Genomic DNA, 15,092 nt, shown 5'->3' on the forward strand with positions numbered 1-15,092 from the left:
GTAGTAGCATCGAGATATCAGGTTTGCCTGGTTCCAGTTCCCCCCTTTTTTTTTCTTTCCCCCTTTCTTCTCTCCTTCTCTTGTTCATTTATTGGAATTAGATTTATAAATAACACTTATTCATATGAATAATTAATTAATTGCTGATTTTATTCTAATATGTTGATATATTTCGGGTGTTACATATAAGAACTAATATGACATATACTATTATTATGTAATCTTCTGTTTACATTTAAATCATATAAGCGTATTATCAACTGTTATTATGCTGATGTACCTAGGTACCTAGGTATTGTACATAAGATCTAACATGGTCTGTATTTTGTGACTTTTTGACAATTCGGCATTCCGATTTTATTTGTTCATGTTTTGAGACATTTTATGTTGACTATTGCAGATATGATTACAAACATGTAAATGTATTAGCAACTGTTATTATGCTGAAATACCTAGGTATTGTACATAGGATCTAACATGATCTGTATTATGTAACTTTTTGACAACTCTGCATTCTTATTTTTCTTTTGCTCATGTTTTGAGATTTTTTTTTATTAAGACTATTTCAGATATGATTATGAAAACAATAAAAAGTATTAAAAAAAAAAAGAAGAAAGGTTACCTGCCTTAATAATTTCCTGTGTACTGTATCTAACTAGATCACTTATTCTTCCACAGACATACGAGACAATCAGTCTTGACTGTCTTTGAGTTATGCAGCTATTAATTTTACCAAATTGAAAACAGTTGCTGGGGGTAAAGGGTACACAGTGACTTTCAATTAGTCTCCACTGAGCGGATATGACAGGTAATAATGCCTGACTCCTTTAATGAAAAATAATATGGAAACACAACATAGCCTGTCTCTTTGGAGATATTAAAAAGACCACAATAAAAGTTAGTATTGTGTAAAATTATGCTCAACTTATTATTTGCAAATTAAATTTGTTTTTCTTTTAGACAAATTATGCACATAAAAGTACAGAATTCAACTTATTATTCGCAAATTAAATTTGTTTTTCTTTTAGACAAATTATGCACATAAAAGTACAGAATTCAACTTATTATTCGGAAATTAAATTTGTTTTTCTTTTAGACAAATTATGCACATAAAAGTACAGAATTCAACTTATTATTTGCAAATTAAATTTGTTTTTCTTTTAGACAAATTATGCACATAAAAGTACAGAATTCAACTTATTATTTGCAAATTAAATTTGTTTTTCTTTTAGACAAATTATGCACATAAAAGTACAGAATTCAACTTATTATTTGCAAATTAAATTTGTTTTTCTTTTAGACAAATTATGCACATAAAAGTACAGAATTCAGGAGTTGTTTGGAAACTCTGAGAAGATTTATATTTAACACTTGTATTAAATGGTTATAACAGCTTATTTTTAACAGCCTCTAAAAAAGAAAATTAAAAATATGAATTAACACTTTTTAATACTAAGTTTATAATATGTCAAATGAATGTATCAAAGATGCATTGCTTTAATACTTTTTAAAGTCATACACAATAGATATCACTTTATAAAAAATTCCTTTCTACTTATAGATATTGGTAAGTTTAAGGAAAAAGAAGAGCACACTACATATGTGTGTTGCTTTTCCCATGCAGCTTCTTTTTGTAATAAGTGCGTAGCTTCCTTACAAACAGGTACCTCCAAGTCCTAAATGTTAATTAAAGGTCTAGACTCTATGTCTCTTAACCTGCCTCTGGATATTTGTCCATACAGTTTCATACCTCAGCCACACAGACAGGAAAATTAGAAAAATGAGAAAATCCGCATGCGCCAAAGCCAAGCCTTTTTCAATTAGTGTGGTTGGAGTTTGCACAGGAGGATCTGCCACAGAGGAAGAGACAGATTATTTGCTGCCGTCTTTCAGAGAGGTTTTTTTCCCTGAGGCGATGACATGTAGCCATAATCAGAGCTCAGTTTTCCACTGCTTGAAGATTTCAATAAGGGCATGTACTGCTGTTGTTGTTACTGCTGACAGCAAGACATTATATTGTTAGCACAGACTTGCTAAAGACAAAAACAACTATTGGATTAGAACTGTCACAACCTTTTAGCCAAAATGTAACCAATAAGGATGTTAATGGACAAATGACACTACAGTGTCATTTTTATATAACCTATTCTATTTGCCCTTAACTAGACATTGTTGTCGGTGACTAATAGTGTGAAAACCTATCATTCAAGGCATACAGTGCTATGATATTTTTCGGCGCCATACAAATAAACAAATTAAATATTTAAAATAAAAAATAATATGTGTAGCACAAAATATTCTTAATATTAAAAATATACCAATCAATATATCAAGAGTAGAAAATTGCATTTGTTTATTGCATCTGTGTATTTCTTTGTAGTGGTGAATATTTTAAAGATATCAATATTTTTTTCTCTCTCCTCTTTATTGTAAAAATTATTTTTGTCTGAATGAGATTTTAATTAAAAGTTTTAGAAAAGGGAAACAAAGAGAATTGTATTAAGCACTCATTACTCTGAGGGTTCTAATATGATTCTGTGTTGTTTATGTTTATTTTATATATACGCTCTACAGTGCTGAATAATATGTTGTTGAATAATTAAATGTTAATAATAATAATAATAATAATAATAATAATAGTAACAATAATAATATTAATAATAATAGTAACAATAATAATAATAATAATAATAATAATAATAATAATAATAATAATAGTAACAATAATAATATTAATAATAATAATAGTAACAACAATAATAATAATAATAATAATAATAGTAACAATAATAATAATTGTCTTTGGAAACAATACTGTACTAGAAAAAAATGAAGGCATTTATATTAAAGTATATAATGTATTATACAAACATTTTGCTTTCGATGCATTTTGCAATTTGGCAAATATGCTATGCTTGCAATTAAATTATATTTTTTTACATTGAACAGGGCTCAGTCATAAATAACATTTGCAAAAAAAGCCAACTTTTTGATCTGTCAGTACATATAGTTTTTTTTCTGTCTTCAACCAAGGAAATAAAAGAAAAAGAAAACACACTTAGTTGCATATCACTGTAGAACCAAAAGTTACAGTTTTCCTACATAAATAATCTCAAAACATGAATAACTGGCAAATTGGCTAAATTTGCTGATGATAGAAAGTTGGCTAGAACTGCACAAGAAGAATCTAGCACAAGAAAGCACACTCTGGGACGCCTTGAATCATGCATAGCTGTGCAAAATCTAACTTACTACAAAGTAAAAATATACATATATATATATATATATATATATATATATATATAAAATCATTTTAAAGGGTATGAAATATTTGTAATGAACATGGCAAGTGTCATTGCCAAAGTTTGAATTATGAATATCATCAATAAATGTATGACATATTTAATTTAATTTACTTTGCAATATAATAACATATTTTCTTACTTTTTACTGAAAACAATGTTTGTAAATGTTCTGACTGCTATATAAATAATAAGATATAGAAGTGTAAACATTATAAGTGTTACATAATTAAACAGACATAGAAGTGGCTATAACATGCTTCCTACAATTAAGGAAATGTATTAAATGTATTCAAAGTTAGGGTTTATTACTTTTTCTAATTTTATTGCAATAATTGTTGTAATGAATTGGTTTTCTGTCAGAATCCCACACCTCAACTACCCTAAGGAATTCAACATACAACTTAAAATACCCATAAGTGACACTGCCACCTTTGCCTGCCCAATACAACAAAAAAATATACAGCTACATAACTCCATAAGGTACCTTTACTCCATGTGACTCCTGCCTTAAACCCTCCTTCTCCCTAAGGGACCACCAACCACAGTTACTACCTCACTGCAATCACATAGTCCACTCATAGGACCCACACTGATGGTATAGAAGCCAAACCCCTAAAGAACCTTCAAAGCATTATGTGCCCAAAACTAACACCACTCAACTCTAAGAAATTCTTCACCAAAAGGACCCCAAATCCAAACCACTAACAAGAAGAGTGCCACATTATAATGTGGAGCCCTCCCCTAAAGACTAATTTTATAGTTATTTCCAAGTATCTTTAGGGCTATATTACAAGTGGTGCTATCATTTTTTTTTTTTTTTGCTTTTTGCATGTGACAGAAAGAGTTGCACCAAAAACAACATACATTCAATAAAATAAAGTGTAAAACTTTAATTTGCTAATAATATTTAATGGGTTTTACAGTGTATTTACTGTAAATGTTAAAAATAATTATTTAAAAAAATAAAAATTATTTTATATATATATATATATATACACATTATTTACAGCATATATAATAATTTTAATAACTATTATTCATATTTTTTAATATTTAATATTTAAATAAGCTCCTTTAGATACATTTTCATGTGCGCTCACCCGACTCAGCATTAGACCTAAAGCGCAAAACGCAAAGCTTGTTACACATATTTTATTTTACATTCTTATGTTCTTTCGCAAAAAAAGAATGTATTTATTATTAAATATATACTTCAATATATAGATCTACATTCAACCCCAAGGAAGAAAACAAACGCTTCACTCTCCGGTCTTTTTTATCGATGTTTATTGCTCACAAAAATTAGATCACAGCATTCCCAAACGTTTCGACACCAATTGGTGTCTTTTTCAATGGGTATTTGCCAAAATTCTTTTGTCCCAAAAGGCTCCTAAAAACTATTCCCAACTGCTTACCTATAAATCCCCATATGTGCTGTCGTCACTTCCAGTACTTATATATATATATATATATATATATATATATATATTGTTCATGTAATATATAGCTATACCTGTATATCTATAGGAATAGATATACAGGTATAGGTATATACACAAATATATATATATATATATATATACATTTACAATAAAAATAATATTCCTTTATGTGAAGAACAATGGAATGTGATATATTAAAAGCTCCTTCCAGGTTAGAGCATGAGCGATAAGCTTTAGGTTTTTTTGTCTACTCTCTCCATTAAAGTCTATGGGGCAAATGTGTTAGTGTGGTCACAATATCCAAAGTCCACAAGATAGTGTGCATCAGGTTTTTGTTTGTAAGCAAACTTTTAATTTTCACTTTGCAATACTTGTGCTACCCAGCGTGCAAAAAGCTTACTTCTAGCAAAGTTTTTGCTCGAACGAGAGCTTGTAATGAAGCCCTTCAAGTTTCTTCAAAATAAACATTTTATTCAGGTGAAGTCACTAAAAATAAACCTAATTTATATTAATCACAGCCAAAATGGCAATTTAGTATTTTCAGAATATATAACAAGCAAACTTTGTACGTTTTCATAACCAAATCTGCTATGTTTTATGGACAATATTATTATATATTTCCAGTCTACTTGGATAAATAGAATTTTTAATGACTACTATTCATATTTACTAAATGTTTCTAATACAGGAAGGTGTGCAGAAAACTGTTTATTTTTAAAGCTTGTAGTGACTAATTATATTTATTAACTGCCTGCTAAGGACAAATTTGTGAGATGTGTGGACGTTTAAACAAAGTATAAAATTAAAATGATTATATTAAAAAAGTTTACAAACCACCAAACCACTTTAAGATTACAAAATGTAGGCATTTTATTTTGCTGAAAAATTAGAACACTTTCTAGTATGGGTAAGATAAAAAAATATGATAGTGGATATTGTTTATGGATTGGATACTTTTGAGCATTACAAAACTTTTCTTTATCTTTAAACAATAATAGAACATATACTGTACATATATAAATCCCCAAATCCAAAATTCCAAAATCCACAAATAATCCGAAATCCAAACGTTTTCATAAATATTTTTTTTTCTTTTGAAAATGCAAATGATAGTCTATATCTATTTAAACAACAACTATTACTTTTCTGATTACAGTACAGTACAATTTTTCCAATGATACAACAGTATTTAAAATTATATAAAACTACCATTATGTAATGCTGTGTAAAGTAAATACTAACTTGTTACATGATGTCAATCAAGATTGACAGACTGGAGATATGATCATGTTGATGTATTTTCTAAATTGAGGTCTACAGCAATTACTGAAAGTATTAGGATAACTTCCACAGTCTTCTTTTCCTGTCTTTCATATTACCATTATGTTTCACAGGTCCAGTTAATGTCTTGATTAAGGACAGGATATTGATGTTTAGTGATAGACTTTAAAAATGCTTTGAAGTCACAAACAATGTACCTCACTCCTCCCTGATTAAAAAAAAATGTTTTTATCTCCAAATGGATATTTTTTAATAATTATTTGTGTTATTTGACAGCATTTTAATTGTTATTTTCAGTTTTTGCAAACATTAAATAAAATATAGTATTCACAACACTTAGGGGCTGATTTAACAAACCGTCAACCAGCCCCAATGCATCTGTTTCCTCGCAGGCCTTCAGGCTTGCCGGAAACAGGAGTTAAGAAGCAGCAATCTTAAGACTGCTGCCTTTTAACTCATACAATTCCTCTGAGGTGTTGGACATCAATCCGCCCAATCCGCCACAAATCTGCAGGAGGCGGCATTGCACAAGCAGTTCACCAGAACTACTTGTGCAATGTTAAATGCCGACAGCGTATGCTGTCGGCATTCAGCGATGTCTGGTGGACACGATAAATCGCCCCCCATAGTGTGAATTTTGTTTGTGAATTTACAGTACACAGAGACTTTATGTTCTAATCTGAGTTCCAAAATCAAACATATAGGTTTAGCACTCACCATCCCTCTCATAAAACAAATGTTTGGATTGGTGGTTCAGTTAATGAGATGCCATATTGTCCACTCCATAGAAAGTAAGCAATGCTTGGCAGATAAATATAGCATTTAGTTAAATATAACATTTGATTGTTTTGACCCTTACTGTTATTCTTTAAATGATGCTCTAGTATGTAACTGATTTTACATACATCGGGCTAGATTACAAGTGTATCATTACTGCACGGAGCGCAAATGTGATTGCTTTATTTTTTTAACCCACATTACAAGTGGCACCAAGTTTAAATTATCGCAAATTTGTTACGCTGTAATTAACGCTCCCCATATTTTCTATGGGAGGTGTAAAGAGTAAATGTGCGCTTGTATTACAAGTGTAAAGTAAATGTGATCATTTAAAAGCAATCACATTTTACACTCAAACTTTTTTACACAACTGGAAGTTTAGTGTAAAGACCTCAGAAAAAAGTTACACTAAGCAGACACACACAAAAAAAAAAGATAAAGTTTTTCACACTACACAATCCAAACACTATACTATTAACCCCCAAATTGCAATGCCCCATCTCAATAAACACCCTACTTTACTTATCCCCTAAACCACCACTACCCCCACTACAAAAACTACCTGCTCTATTTAGCCCATAAACACCCAATAACTCTACCGCAATAAACTCCCTACTCTACTTAACCCCTAAACTTCCTCTTCCCCCATCAAAATAAACTCCCTACTCTACCTAACCCCTAAACCTAAATCGCCTAAACCACCACTACCCCCACTACAAAAACTACTTGCTCTATTTAGCCCATAAACACCCAATAACTCTACCGCAATAAACTCCCTACTCCACTTAACCCCTAAACTTCCTCTTCCCCCATCACAATAAACTCCCTACTCTACCTAACCCCTAAACATCCAATTCCCCCACTGCAATAAATTCTCTTCTCTACTTAACACCTAAACTGCCAAAACCCCATTGCAAACTACCCCTTGCCAATTAACCCCCTAACCATCACAATTCTCATTGCAAACTACCGCTACACTACTTAATCCCTAGGACCCCAAACTTACAAAAAATAAAAAACTACCATTACAAATTTTAAAGTCCCCTTAAAAAAAGCCCCCCCCAACAAAACAAATAACCTGCTAAACTAAAACATATTCACAGCTCTTTTGCAACAAAAAAACCCTATACTAAAACCAAAGTAACCCCAATCCCCCACAACAAAAACTATTTAAAAAAAACTACTCTAGGGCATGTGTCCGGTATTGCCCTGAAGTAATCACAGCTCTTTTGCACTAAAATAAATAAAAATAAAATAAAAACCTATCTTTAAAAAATCCTAATCTTAAATAAAAACTTAATGTAAAAAACTTACTCTAAAAATTGCCCTGAAAAGGGCATTTGTCGGGCATTGCCCTGAAGTAATCACAGCTCTTTTCCACTAATGTAAAAAACAACTTAAAAAAAAAAAAAAAAAATCTAATGTTATAAAAAACTATTTTCTATTGGCTGGTTTGAATTTAAATTCCAAGATCAGCCAATAGAAATGCAAGGCCAACTCTTTATAAGGGCATTTTTTAGGATAGACTTTTTGTAAGGAAATAGTTTTTTTATGATGCAAAAGAGCTAAATCACTTATGACCTTTCAGGGTTGTTTTTTACGAAAGGTTCTATTTAACTTTGTTTTGTTTAATGATAATGATTTTAGTTTTTTGAAGATAGGATTTTATAATGTTTGCACAAAAGAGCTGTGATTACTTCAGGGCACTGCTTGACAAATTCCTTTTTCAGGGCAATTTTTAGAGCAGGCTTTAGGAATAGAGTTTTTTTTAGGGGGGGGTGCAAAATTTTACCGAACACGCACAACAAAGTTGATTTCTATCAATGTTAACGATCAAGTTGGAGCACTAAATAGCGCTCCACTTGTAATTTAGCCTATTCTGAGGTAAATACAATGGACCACAATGCAAATAGACCAAAAGTCCCATGCAAAAACATTCTGTGCTGGCTTAAATGAAAGTTAATCTATATATATATAACTCTATATATATATATATATATATATATATATATATATATATATATATATATATATATATTCCAGCCACATTGTGAATTATTTAAATAGACTTAAATAAAATGAGATTTTAGTATAAAATATTTGAGTTTTCCAATTGTGGGAATTGGAAGTATATACTGCAGACTTTATACAAGCCTAAGCCAACCATATTTCTGTCCCTAATTGGCCTCAGCAGAGGGGATAAGAAAAGGAACTGCAGAAAAATGGAAACGTTTCCTTATCTACTCCAGTATCAAGTCTAGATCGATCCCTCCAAACAAGTGGTAGGGAATGTTGGCTATTAAAACACAATTGAGCAAATGAGGTGCTATTTGGCTAAAGCAAAAGTAAAATGTGACAGTTAATTTATTCAGTTTTAATGATTACTACCTAATATGTTTGAATAGTTTACTTAGCCCATAAAAGGCCAGATTACGAGGGGCGCGCTAACAGTTGCACACAAGCGATATCAGGCTTATCGCGCCTGTTTTCACACGTTGACAGTAGCGCTCATATTACAAATGAAAAGTAAACGCAAATGCTTGAGCGCAATTTAATTTAACATGCGTCGGGTTAGCACAGCCTCAGAGCTCTGTTTAACTGTTACGCTCAAATAAAAAGTGGCACAAAACACATAAAAATACATATAAAAGTACAGATACACTCATAATAACACCATCTAAAAACAAAAGTCCATAAAAAAGTTATAAAGACTCAAAGATATGAGATCTCAGTTGCTAGAAAAAAAAAGGCAGGCAAAGGGCTTTAACATCGACATGCATATACATGATTATATTTGTGTACAGATGTATTTAAGAATTTATATGTGTATGTATATATTTAGAGACATATGTACACATATAAACACATAAATATAGATGTACACATAAATAGGCATCTATATATAAGTGCATTGGAGCCCTTTGCAGTTCAGAAACAAATAAAAGCATATTTATGCAATATTCATATATAATAAAGTGTAATATTGTGTATTTACTGTAAATATTTCACATTCCTATGTTCTTCATATAGCATAATATGTTCTATGTATTTATAAATAGATATTCATATATACAGTATATATATATATATATTTATATATATATATATACCTATATATACAGTATAAATATGTATAAATATATATTGTACCAAAAGACCATCAGATATATGTAGAAATATGTATTTATGAATCAATAAAACATATTCTTCTATGTGAAGAAAATTGGAATGTGAAATATTCATATTTTCATGTGTGGTTAGCGCACTTGAGAATATGTGATCAGGTTAGCGCGCAAGTAGGGTGTTAGTTTTTTCCCACTTTTTTTGCTCCATTGACTGCTTTACATTAACATGCACATGACATTCTAAGTTTGGCTTTTTGCGCTCTTGTCGGGTTATCACGTGAGCAATAACTTTTTACTTTCAACTTATAATTCATGAGCTACCAAAAAACTTACTTCTAGTGGAGTTAGCACTTGTAATCTGACCCTAAGGGGCCTATTTATCAAGCCGTCAACCACAAATACGCTGGAATCCTGCAGCGTAATTGTGGCAAGCCTGATTCCCCTTATTTATCAAACCCTACAGACTGGCAAAAGTAGAATTTTTTTACATAACATACGATCCGCCGGTCAAAATCTGACACAGATCAATGCTTACGTCATTACAGATGTTCCGAATGCAAATTCGGCACTATCTGACTACTTTTGCAAGTTAACAAATTTCTACCAGGTTTGCTCTGCACTATTCCGGAATCAGGAATCAATGAGAGTCTGAAAGCATCGAAAGCTTATGTTCGCTGCTGCCCGATATCCCATTGATTCCTATGGGAGAATAAAGTTACGTTTACACCTAACACCCTAACATATACCACGTGTCTAAACACCCCTAATCTGCTGTCCCGACACCGCCGCCACCTATATTATGTTATTAACCCCTAATCTGCCTCCCTACACCGCCGCCACCTACATTATTTTATTAACCCCTAATCTGCCATCCCCACCGTCGCTGCCACTATATTAAATTTATTAACCTCTAAACTTAAGTCTAACCCTAACACCCCGTAAGTTAAATATAATTTAAATAAATATAAATAAAATTACTATCATTAACTACATTATTCCTATTTAAAACTAAATATTTACCTATAAAATAAACCCTAAGCTTGCTACAATATAACTAATAGTTACATTGTAGCTAGCTTAGGGTTTATTTTTATTTTACAGGCAAGTTTGTATTTATTTTAACTAAGTAGAATAGTTATTAAATAGTTATTAACTATTTAATAATTACCTAGCTAAAATAAATACAAAAGTACCTGTAAAATAAAAAATAACCTAAGTTACAATTACACCTAACACTACACTATAATTAAATAAATTAACTAAATTAAATACAATAACCTAAATTAAATTAAATTATCTAAAGTACAAAAAACCCCACACTAAATTACAGAAAATAATAAACAAATTACAGAAATTTAAACTAATTACAGCTAATCTAATAGCCCTATCAAAATAAAAAGCCCCCCCAAAATAAAAAAAAACCCTAGCCTAAACTAAACTACCAATAGCCCTTAAAAGGGCCTTTTGCGGGGCATTGCCCCAAAGTAATCAGCTCTTTTACCTGTAAAAAAAATACAAACAACCACCCCAACAGTAAAACCCACCACGCACACAACCAACCCCCCCAAAAAAAATATTAACTAAAAAAACCTAAGCTCCCCATTGCCCGGAATTCTATAAGCCAATTGGAATCTAGGGGATGCCATCTTGGATGACGTCACTTAAAGGAAACTTCATTCGTCGGGTAGTCATCGGCCGAAGAAGATGCTCCACGTCTGATGTCTTGAAGATGGACCCGCTCCGCGCCTGATGGATGAAGATAGAAGATGCTGTCTGGATGAAGACTTCTGCTGTCTGGAGGACCACTTCTGCCTGGCTTGAATGAAGACTTCTGCCCATCTGGAGGACCACTTCTGCCCGGCTTGGATGAAGACTTCTGCCCGTCTGGAGGACCACGTCTCCCGGTAAGTCGATCTTCAGGGGGTTAGTGTTAGGTTTTTTTAAGGGTGTATTAGGTGTGTTTTATTTTTAGGTTAGGGCTTTGGGCTGCAAAAGCGCTAACTGCCCTTTTAAGGGCAATGCCCATCTAAATGCCCTTTTCAGGGCAATGGGGAGCTTAGTTTTTTTTAGTTTTTGTATTTGTTTGGGGGGGTTGGTTTTGTGGGTGGTGGGTTTTACTGTTGGGGGTTTGTTTTTATTTTTTTTTACAGGTAAAAGAGTTGATTACTTTGGGGCAATGTGCCGCAAAAGGCCCTTTTAAGGGCTATTGGTAGTTTAGTTTAGGCAAGGGTTTTTTTTTTTGGGGGGGGGGGGGGGGCTTTTTATTTTGAAAGGGCTATTAGATTAGGTGTAATTAGTTTAAATTTCTGTTATTTGTTTATTATTTTCTGTAATTTAGTATTTGCTTTTTTGTACTTTAGATCATTTAATTTAGGTTATTGTATTTAATTTATTTAATTGTATTTAATTTAGTTAATTTATTTAATTATAGTGTAGTGTTAGGTGTTATTGTAACTTAGGTTAGGTTTTATTTTAAAGGTGCTTTTGTATTTATTTTAGCTAGGTAGTTATTAAATAGTTAACTATTTAGTAACTATTCTACCTAGTTAAAATAAATACAAACTTGCCTGTAAAATAAAAAAAACTCTAAGCTAGATACAATGTAACTATTAGTTATATTGTAGCTATCTTAGGGTTTATTTTATAGGTATTTAGTTTTAAATAGGAATAATGTAGTTAATGATAGTAATTTTATTTATATTTATTTAAATTAGATTTAAGTTAGGGGGTGTTAGGGTTAGACTTAGGTTTAGAGGTTAATAAATTTAATATAGTGGTGGAGACGTTGGGGATGGCAGATTAGGGGTTAATAAGTGTTATGTAGGTGGCAGCGGTGTAGGGGGGCAGATTATGGGTTAATAACATAATGTAGGTGGCGGCAGTGTAGGGGGCGGCAGATTAGGGGTTAATAAGTATAATGTAGGTGGCGGCGGTGTAGGGGGTCAGATTAGGGGTTAATAACATAATGTAGGTGGCGGCGGTGTAGGGGGGGTCAGATTAGGGGTTAATAACATAATGTAGGTGGCGGCGGTGTTGGGGGGGGCTGATTAGGGGTTAATAAGTATACTGTAGGTGGTGGCAGTGTAGGGGCAGCAGATTAGGGGTTAATAACATAATGTAGATGGTGGTGGTGTAGTGGGTGGCAGATTATGGGTTAATAAGTATAATGTAGGTGGCGGTGGGCTCCGGGAGCTGCGGTTTAGGGGATAATAACTTTATGTAGTGGCGGTGGGGTCCAGGAGCGGCGGTATAGGGGTAAAACAGTTTAGAATAGTGTGGGTGTTTAGTGACAGGGTACCAATAAAGCTGGGAGAAAGCCGAAGAGCAGCGAGATCGATGACTGTTAGTTAACAACAGTCCGCTGCTCATCGCCCCGTACTTGGTGCGCAGCTTTTTGACAGCTTTTTTAGTAACTTTGGAGAATGTATTCAGGTCCGCGGCGTGATGTTAGGCAATCTTAGGCGAGCCTATTGGTGCCGTTGAATGCAAGTAAGTTGACGGGTTGATAAATAGGGGCCTAAATGTGTATATAAGACTTGCGTGAGAGATAACTTTTTACTTTACTCGATGCTAGCAAAAAGCTTACTTCTAGCGCAGTTAGTTTGCGAATAGGAGCATTAAATAGCACTCCACTCGTAATGTAGTGTAAAATCCATTCATAATCATGCAATTAGCAATTTTATATTGTTTTGTGTAATTTTATAATGAAGATGTTTTAAACACCCAAAAGATGCAATTGAAGGGACAGTAAAGCCAAAAATAAACTTTCATGATTCAGATAGAACATGAAATCATATGTTTATATATGCACATTTTCTGAGGTACCAACTCCTATTGAGCATGTGCAAGGGTTCACACAGTATATACATATATGTGCTTTGTGATTGGCTAATGGCTTACCCATGTTATAGGAGACAGAGAAAATGTCAGAAAAAAAATTCTAAGGGCTCGATGATCATAACCCATATTCGCTGGGCAAGACATGAAAAAACTGCCTTGATACTCACAGGGGCACCCTAATGGAATTATTTAAAAAAAAGTGTCTGTCCCTGCAAGTGGCAAGATGCCTCCAATAGAATGTAATGGAGCTCGCTGAAAAAATGTCACTAGAGAGAGTGAAGTAAACAGGGAGCAGGGTGTGTACTTTAAAAAGTACACCCTTCAGCCAATACACATCAGATACTATGCCTTAAGAGTACAGTACCTTACAAGTGCTTTGCATTTTTTTCACACAATCTCTTTACCTTTTAGTGTGCAAGACAAAACAGTGATATCGGCAGGTAGAAAATGTTTACAAGAGACCTGAAGGAGAAATTTCAGCTATGTTCTTGGAATGCCCCTGTTCAGCCCAATAGCAGAAGCAAGGCTTGATTGGCTTACCAGATACCAGGAGATTACCTGGTGGGCCACAGCAGTTATGACTGGCCAGCTACAGTTTAGGGGGTTAGTGCTGCTGGTGATGTTATACAACCTACCTTGTACGTAGCATTTAGTAGCCCTCCCGTCAATGGTTTCTAGGGTCTAGTCAAGTTACACAAATTGTTTTAATTATCTTCTGCAGATCATACTATGGATAATCATTTTCACACTGTTAGGGAGTCATGGAAGAAATTGGGCTAATTCTAGAAAAAGTAAAAATGCCAATACGTATAAATCCAGGCATAACTCCAGGAGCTTTAAAAAGCATAAAAAATTACTTTTATACTATTAGAAGGGAGAAAATCCTTACGTGTTTTCATAGGATCCTGTTAGGCACGAAACTCGTAAAGTTTTTCTATGATTAAGTGCCGTGAGGCACGAAACACGTAATGATTTTCCTCCTTTTATTGTGTATAATTCTTTAACTCTCATGGTTTAAATTTATTTTTTATGCTTTTTTAAGCTCATAAGAATGCTGCCATGAGCCCTAAATTTATATACATTGTATTTTTATTATGTATTTATTATGTATTTGTTGTTAATTCAGGTCTACGGTATTTAATGGTAATTTAATTGCACATATAAATGAACATTAAAATATATTTATATATATATATGTATATGGGATGCCCATTTGTAACTTTTGTGATGATCCAAATGCAGAAGTAAGTAGCGGCTCATGCCCTTCAAATATTTTCATAGTCAGATTGATTCTTGTAAAAGATCCCCACTCTAAGATCTGG

Source organism: Bombina bombina, chromosome 6, assembly GCF_027579735.1.
Source record: "Bombina bombina isolate aBomBom1 chromosome 6, aBomBom1.pri, whole genome shotgun sequence".
In the NCBI taxonomy this organism is placed as follows: Eukaryota; Metazoa; Chordata; class Amphibia; order Anura; family Bombinatoridae; genus Bombina; species Bombina bombina.